This window comes from Lissotriton vulgaris, chromosome 4_1 (genome assembly GCF_964263255.1).
Source record: "Lissotriton vulgaris chromosome 4_1, aLisVul1.2, whole genome shotgun sequence".
NCBI lineage: Eukaryota > Metazoa > Chordata > Amphibia > Caudata > Salamandridae > Lissotriton > Lissotriton vulgaris.
Window position 1 is genome coordinate 2,130,672,224 of NC_141691.1, and position 10,806 is coordinate 2,130,683,029.

The following is a 10,806-nucleotide window of genomic DNA, read 5'->3' on the forward strand; positions in this document are numbered from 1 at the left end:
TTGCTTGCAACAATGCCTCCCTACCCATGGCACTGAGGTTGTTACTTCCTAAGTGTATCACCAAGATGTTAGGGAGACCTTCCCCCCAGTCACTCTTTGCTCCGATCTGTTCAGTGCTGCTCCATCTCCTTCCGGGGAACCCTAACCAGACAAACTGCATCTGGAATAACATCATGGAGCAATTCATCTTTCTCCGGGACATACAACTGCCTCACCTTACCTGTAGGAATGTGATGGCCTCCCAGGAGGGAACTCTACTCTTACCATAGCTGTATTACCCTTGAGGCTAATGTAGGCTCCCACCTCCTGCAACCTGTAGTTTCAATGCACCAGTATTTTAAGTGCTTTAACGCCCATTTCCCTGATTTGAGGGACAGCAGCACCCTTGTTAGATGACCGCTTCCAGCCTATCTACTGGGGCTACCAGGGCAGAGAATATTGTGCTTATCTGAAGCAAACGAAACCTGCCTGTGGAGCAGGGTGCCCATCCTCTGTTGCAGTTGCACAGACATTTGCACTGGGCCCCTTGGCTTTCTTAACTAAAGCTCGACCCTTGGAGCTCAATCCAGCTATACACCTAGTTCATTTTGTTATCCCTCCACCAATGCAAGTCCGCATTCAGCTTACCTCCTAGTCACCTGAAAATGACCAGTGGGGTCATGTGTATATTACCAACAATACTGTTAGAACCTAAGGTTCTCAGTTTCAAGTATTGCCGCAGCTCCCTTTGAGGGTCTGCTGAGACCACACTGCCTCACAGCACGTTACCCCGCTACCTTCTGCAGCTCCCTTAATGCCCTAGTGTGTCCCTGACAAACACCTAGCAGGCTGAACTAGGTGATGAAACAGGAATAAGTGATAATAAGCAGATATGTCCTCATGCACTTGCCATGAACCCTTTATGTATTACAAAAATGACGCCTGTTCAGCTCCATCTGAGGGGACTTCCAGTTTGCTTAACTGCTAGCACAGTGTGCAGCTGCAACTTTAACGGGAAACATCCCGGCTTATGCCTACCTTAATGTGCTATGCTGAGCACAACTAGATACCCAACATACTACTTCTCTATGAAAAGATAAAACACACATCACATCCATCATACACCCATAACATCCACAATACACCCATCACATCTACCATACACCCATCAGATCCACCTTACACCCATCACATCTACCATACACCCATCAGATCCACCTTACACCCATCAGATCTCCATACACCCGTCACATCCACCTTACACCCATCACATCCACCATACACCCATCACATCACCATACACCGATCGCATCACCATACACCCATCACATCCACCTTACACCCATCACATCACCATACACCCATCACATCACCATACACCCATCACATCACCATACACCCATCACATCCACCTTACACCCATCACATCCACCTTACACCCATCAGATCACCATACACCCGTCACATCCACCTTACACCCATCAAATCACCATACAACCATCAGATCCACCTTACACCCATCACATCCACCATACACCCATTGCATCCACCATACACCCATCACATCACCATACACCCATCAGATCCACCCCTCACCCATTACATCCACCTTACACCCATCACATCCACCATACACCCATCACATCCACCTTACACCCATCACATCACCGTACACCCATCACATCACCATACACCCATCACATCCACCTTACACCCATCACATCCACCTTACACCCATCACATCCACCATACACCCATCACATCACCATACACCCATCACATCCACCTTACACCCATCACATCACCATACACCCATCACATCACCATACACCCATCACATCCACCTTACACCCATCACATCCACCTTACACCCATCACATCACCATACACCCATCACATCCACCTTACACCCATCACATCACCATACACCCATCACATCACCATACGCCCATCACATCCACCTTACACCCATCACATCACCATACACCCATCACATCACCTTACACCCATCACATCCACCTTGCACCCATCTCATCCACCTTACACCCATCACATCACCATACACCCATCACATCCACCTTACACCCATCACATCACCATACACCCATCACATCACCATACACCCATCACATCCCCCTTACACCCATCTCATCACCATACACCCATCACATCACCATACACCCATCACATCCACCTTACACCCATCACATCACCATACACCCATCACATCCACCTTACACCCATCACATCCACCTTACACCCATCACATCACCATACACCCATCACATCCACCTTACACCCATCACATCACCATACACCCATCACATCACCACACACCCATCACATCACCATACACCCATCACATCCACCTTACATCCATCACATCACCATACACCCATCACATCACCATACACCCATCACATCCACCTTACACCCATCACATCACCATATACCCATCACATCCACCTTACACCCATCACATCACCATACACCCATCACATCACCATACACCCATCACATCCACCTTACACCCATCACATCACCATACACCCATCACATCACCATACACCCATCACATCCGCCTTACACCCATCACATCACCATACACCCATCACATCCACCTTACAACCATCGCATCCACCATACACCCATCACATCACCATACACCCATCAGTTCACCATACACCCATCATATCCACCATACACCCATCAGTTCACCATACACTCATCATATCCACCATACATCCATCACATCCACCTTACACCCATCACATCACCATACACCCATCACATCACCATACACCCATCACATCACCATACACCCATCAAATCCACCTTACACCCATCACATCACCATACACCCATCACATCACCATACACCCATCACATCCGCCTTACATCCATCACATCCACCTTACACCCATCACATCACCATACACCCATCACATCACCATACACCCATCACATCCACCTTACACCCATCACATCACCATACACTCATCACATCCACCTTACACCCATCGCATCCACCATACACCCATCACATCACCATACACCCATCAGTTCACCATACACCCATCATATCCACCATACACCCATCACATCATCATACACCCATCACAACACCATACACCCAGCACATCCACCTTACACCCATCACATCACCATACACCCATCACATCCACCTTACACCCATCACATCACCATACACCCATCACATCACCATACACCCATCACATCCACCTTACACCCATCACATCACCATACACCCATCACATCCACCTCACACCCATCACATCACCATACACCCGTCACATCACCATACACCCATCACATCCACCTTACACCCATCACATCACCATACACCCATCACATCACCATATACCCATCACATCACCTTACACCAATCACATCACCATACACCCATCACATCACCATACACCCATCACATCCACCTTACACCATCACATCACCATACACCCATCACATCCACCTTAGACCCATCACATCACCATACACCCATCACATCACCATACGCCCATCACATCACCATACACCCATCATGTCCACCTTACACCCATCACATCACCATACACCCATCACATCTACCTTACACCCATCACATCACCATACACCCATCACATCACCATACAACCATCACATCCACCTTACACCCATCACATCACCATACACCCATCACATCACCATACACCCATCACATCCACCTTACACCCATCACATTACCATACACCCATCACATCACCATACACCCATCACATCCACCTTACACTCATCACATCACCATACACCCATCACATCCACCTTACACCCATCGCATCCACCATACACCCATCACATCACCATACACCCATCAGTTCACCATACACCCATCATATCCACCATACACCCTTCACATCCACCTTACACCCATCACATCACCATACACCCATCCCATCACCATACACCCATCACATCACCATACACCCATCACATCCACCTTACACCCATCACATCACCTAACACCCATCACATCACCATACACCCATCACATCCACATTACACCCATCACATCCACCTTACACCCATCACATCACCATACACCCATCACATCACCATACACCCATCACATCCACCTTACACCCATCACATAACCATACACCCATCACATCCACCTTACACCCATCGCATCCACCATACACCCATCACATCACCATACACCCATCAGTTCACCATACACCCATCATATCCACCATACACCCATCATATCCACCATACACCCATCACATCACCATACACCCATCACATCACCATACACCCAGCACATCCACCTTACACCTATCACATCACCATACACCCATCACATCCACCTTACACCCATCACATCACCATACACCCATCACATCACCATATACCCATCACATCCACCTTACACCCATCACATCACCATACACCCATCACATCCACCTTACACCCATCGCATCCACCATACACCCATCACATCACCATACACCCATCAGTTCACCATACACCCATCATATCCACCATACACCCATCACATCACCATACACCCATCACATCCACCTTACACCCATCACATCACCACACACCGATCGCATCCGCCTTACACCCATCAGATCCACCTTACACCCATCACATCACCATACACCCATCACATCCACCTTACACCCATCGCATCCACCTTACACCCATCACATCACCATACACCCATCACATCCACCTTACACCCATTGCATCCACCATACACCCATCACATCACCATACACCCATCACATCACCATACACCCAGCACATCCACCTTACACCCATCAGTTCACCATACACCCATCACATCCACCTTACACCCATCACATCACCATACACCCATCACATCCACCTTACACCCATCACATCACCATACACCCATCACATCCACCTTACACCCATCACATCACCATACCCCCATCACATCACCATACACCCATCACATCCACCTTACACCCATCACATCACCATACACCCATCACATCACCATACACCCATCACATCCACCTTACACCCATCACATCACCAAACACCCATCACATCCACCTTACACCCATCACATCACCATACACCCATCACATCACCATACACCCATCACATCCACCTTACACCCATCACATCACCATACACCCATCACATCAACATACACTCATCACATCCACCTTACACCCATCACATCACCATACACCCATCACATCCACCTCACACCCATCGCATCCACCATACACCCATCACATCACCATACACCCATCAGTTCACCATACACCCATCATATCCACCATACACCCATCACATCACCATACACCCATCACATCACCATACACCCATCAGTTCAACATACACCCATCATATCCACCATACACCCATCACATCCACCTTACACCCATCACATCACCATACACCCATCACATCACCATACACCCATCACATCACCATACACCCATCACATCCACCTTACACCCATCACATCACCATACACCCATCACATCACCATACACCCATCACATCCGCCTTACTTCCATCACATCCACCTTACACCCATCACATCACCATACACCCATCACATCACCATACACCCATCACATCCACCTTACACCCATCACATCACCATACACCCATCACATCCACCTTACACCCATCGCATCCACCATACACCCATCACATCACCATACACCCATCAGTTCACCATACACCCATCATATCCACCATACACCCATCACATCACCATACACCCATCACATCACCATACACCCATCACATCACCATACACCCATCACATCCACCGTACACCCATCACATCACCATACACCCATCACATCCACCTTACACCCATCGCATCCACCATACACCCATCACATCACCATACACCCATCAGTTCACCATACACCCTTCATATCCACCATACACCCATCACATCCACCTTACACCCATCACATCACCATACACCCATCACATCCAACTTACACCCATCGCATCCACCATACACCCATCACATCACCATACACCCATCAGTTCACCATACACCCATCATATCCACCATACACCCATCACATCACCATACACCCATCACATCCACCTTACACCCATCACATCACCGCACACCGATCGCATCCGCCTTACACCCATCAGATCCACCTTACACCCATCACATCCAACTTACACCCATCGCATCCACCTTACACCCATCACATCACCATACACCCATCACATCCACCTTACACCCATCGCATCCACCATACACCCATCACATCACCATACACCCATCACATCACCATACACCCAGCACATCCACCTTACACCCATCAGTTCACCATACACCCATCACATCCACCTTACACCCATCACATCACCATACACCCATCACATCACCATACACCCATCACATCCACCTTACACCCATCACATCACCATAGACCCATCACATCCACCTTACACCCATCGCATCCACCATACACCCATCACATCACCATACACCCATCAGTTCACCATACACCCATCATATCCACCATACACCCATCACATCACCATACACCCATCACATCACCATACACCCATCAGTTCACCATACACCCATCAGTTCACCATACACCCATCACATCCACCTTACACCCATCATATCCACCATACACCCATCACATCACCATACACCCATCACATCCACCTTACACCCATCACATAACCATACACCCATCACATCCAACTTACACCCATCACATAACCATACACCCATCACATCCACCTTACACCCATCGCATCCACCATACACCCATCACATCACCATACACCCATCAGTTCACCATACACCCATCATATCCACCATACACCCATCATTTCCACCATACACCCATCACATCACCATACACCCATCACATCACCATACACCCAGCACATCCACCTTACACCCATCGCATCCACCTTACACCCATCACATCACCATACACCCCTACTCACCCCCTTGAAGCTTGGCACGAGCAGTCAGGCTTATCCCGGAGGCAATGTGTAAAGTGTTTGCGCAACACACACAAAGCAGCAACACACTAGGCACACCACAAAAGGAACTCCACACAAGGTTATATATAAAAATAGCCTTTGTATTAAAAGAAACACATTAGAATAGTAATCACGCAATGTACACTGTGCCAAATGGCAGTGGGCAGTATTTACAGGAGATTATATACACATGACAAGGCCACATGGACCACTGTCTGAATCATAAGTTAGTAGTAATAGTAACAGTAAGATGTATCATAGACGTAGAACACAACTCGTAATTGTAGCCCAAATAGTAAATGTATAGCACAACCAGTACTGGTGAGATACTGAATTGAGGCCCAGATCCTGCCAAATTAGGACGCTCCTGAGGCGGAAGCCGGGAGTTTGCGCATAGAATTGTTTTTACCATTATATTTGTATTTTTGCACAGCTCTTTGCTCATATAACTTTTAAAAATTGAAAATTGTATAAAATTGTTCGTGGCACTCATCCTCCTGCATTCAACTGGGGGCTCGAGGCACAACTGAATCCGAGCACCGAGGGCCGAGTTTCGGGCTCTTAACGCTCACTTAGAGCCTTCCCCGGGGCCGACGATTTGGGCCGCCATCTTGGGGGTAAAGGCAGGGTTGGCGCTCTAGCGCTCGGGCGAATTTCGGCCCGAGTCCTATAAAATGAAAGGCACTTCCCGTCCGCGCAGCGGGCGGGCGCAGCGGGCGCGCCGATGGCGCGCCGGAGGCGCGCCAGAGGCAAGCCCGTCTGGGCCCGTCCGGGCCCGACCGGACCCAGGGCCAGCCACCATGCCGGCGGACAACCGACTTCCGGTAAGCTACTCCAGGGAAGATCTCATGCTACTACAGGACAAGAATGGGATGTGGTGCTCCCAGATGGACTACCTCGATGAACATCTCTCCCGTTGTAAATACTGTCCCTCCATAAATAATGACAGGGTATCCTGCACAGATATTGGGATGGCATTATTAAACTGCAGGTCCCTACCTAAACACGCAGTGGAGATTAGTCTGCTTATTGAAGACAACAAACTGGATTTACTCTTCCTCACCGAGACGTGGTTACATCCGAATTCAGACTATGATATCAACACCGCCCTGCCTAATGGTTTTTGCATCCAGTGTCAGCATAGGGTAAAAGGGAAAGGCGGGGGTCTGGCAATAATATATAAAGACACTTATTCTTGTAGAATCGAGGAGGGTGGTATCTTAGATTCTGAAAGTGTCCAATTTCATATTCAAACTTCCCCCACCAAATCAGTGGTAGGACTCCTAATTTATCGCCCACCAGGTCAACTGAAACAGTTTACAGGATCCCTACTTGAAATTATATTGGGGACAGCAGCACAGTCGCCCAATTTTTTAGTCCTGGGTGACCTGAACCTGCACTTCGATGATCCCACTGACAAGGCGGCCTCTGACCTCAGTACGGATCTCAAAGCACTGGGTATAACACTTCTAAATACAGAGAGTACACACTCTAAGGGACATTTGTTGGACCCTATTTTCTCGAATAACAGTCTCATCACGGTTAAGCCCCCACTACCACTCCCATGGTCGGACCACTTTATGGTCCCCTTCTCCTGGAAAACTCCATTAGAAGGAAAAAACGCTTCGCGACCACGAATTCTACAGAGAGCTTGGGCGAAGCTATCAGTGGAGGAATGGACCCAGGTCCTAGAACAAACGGCCCCTATGGCAGAAACGGACCCTCTCTTAGCGGACCTAAACTTTCAGAACTGGCTTACCAATTCCCTTAACACAGTACTGCCCCCGAAAAAGATCACAAAGAAAAGTGGCACCTTTAAAGCACCATGGTACACCACTAAACTGAGGGATCTTAAGAAAAACTGCAAAAAGCTAGAACGTACCTGGAGGAAGGATTGGGCAGCCAACAGTAAGCTCTCCTACCAGGCGGCTTTAAGACTGTATAAAACTGCACGGCAGGAAACCCAAGCAGCCTTTTTTGAGGAAAAAATTAACACATCTGCCAACTCCTCTAGGGAGACCTTCAAAATTGTTAAGCAACTGCTTAAATCCCCCACCCCAACTACCAACCAGGAGTGCACAGAAGCTAGATGTGACCTGCTCGCAGAGTACTTTGACACCAAAGTCCAAAGAATACTTCTCTCCCTCCCACAGGTTGTCCCCACTGCTGGCGATGAAGTCCCGTCTGCCCCGATCCATTCACCCCGGCTGGACAGTCTTGGAACCATCACCATGGATGACTTCCGCAACACACTCACTGCAGTGAAGAGCGGGTCTCCCTCTGACCCTACCCCCATGTACATTCTCCAAAAAGTGGCTGACACTATCACCCCCCTTGCAACGGACTTACTGAATGCTTCCTTTGCTAAAGGGGTGGTTCCACCCAGCTGGAAGCAAGCAAGAATTAAGACCCTTTTGAAAAAACCAGGCCTAGACATGGACGATTTGGCCCTATCTCGCTGCTGCCTGGTCTAGGAAAAATTGCTGAGAGAATTGTAAATAAACAGCTCTCTGGGTTTTTAGAAACCAATGACCTGTTGAGTGGCTCGCCAACGGGCTTCCGCCCGGGTCAGGGCACGGACACAGCACTCATAGTGGTAACTGAGGAGGCAAGATGCATCTTGGATTCAGGGGGGTCTGGAGTTCTGATCCTCCTGGATCTAAGCGCTGCATTCGATACGGTGGACCACAAAATATTAGTCCACCGTCTTGCAAGACTCGGGATCACGGGACTGGCCCTGAAATGGTTGGAATCCTTTTTGGACGAACGAGCATTTAAGATCTGGGAAAATGGCATTATGTCCAAATCTACTCCCCTCCAGTGTGGAGTCCCCCAGGGCTCATCCTTGAGCCCTACCTTATTCAATGTTTATATGGCCCCACTGGAGGAGGTAGTAGCCCCGTTCGGGATTAAATGCGTCACCTACGCTGATGAGACCCAACCAAAACCGAGATTTTAATGCTGGGTCACCAACTCTCCTCTCTACCTTCTACATCTTGGCCCCCGTGTATGGGAGAGGTGCCCTCACCTAAAGACAAAATCAAGAGCCTGGGGGTATGGTTCGAGCCCGAACTGACCTTCAGGGCACATGCCCAGAAAGTGGCAGGCACATGTTTCGGCTTGCTCCGAACTGTGCGGAAAGTCCTGCCACTACTACCCTTCCAGTCCAGAAAACTATTAATTCAGGGACTGATCTTGTCCAGACTGGACTATAGTAATGCTTTGCTCCTGGCAGCCCCGGAAGCCACTATCAACACGCTACAACGAGTACAAAACGCTGCTGCCAGGATGCTCTTGGGTGCCCCAAGAAGAGCATCAGCAAAACCATTGCTGAAAACCTTGCACTGGCTCCCAGTGCGTGAACGCATCTCTTTTAAATCATCATGTATCATCCACAAAGTTCTTCAAGGTAAAGGTCCCCAAGCCCTAAGCAGTCTGATACGCCAATACAGACCCTCACGAGTCTTGAGATCGGACCTTGAAAACCTGGTCATAGTCCCCAGAGTCAGAAAAGCTCGCTCGGGAGGCCGTCGCTTCTCGGTAAACGCGGCAAAGACCTGGAACGCCCTCCCTAGACACATTCGCACTGAACCTTCCCTTAGCAAATTCCGCAAATGTCTTAAATTTTTTCTTTTTCCCAAAGCCTCTTAAAATTCCCCTGCCCCTCCTCAGAGCCTTTTAATTTTGCATGGTAGCGCTGGGACGCTTACGGGCAGCCATGCGCTTTATAAATTCAATTTCATTTCATTTCATTTCATTTCAGATCCTGCAACGTAAATCACACTATGCAATAAT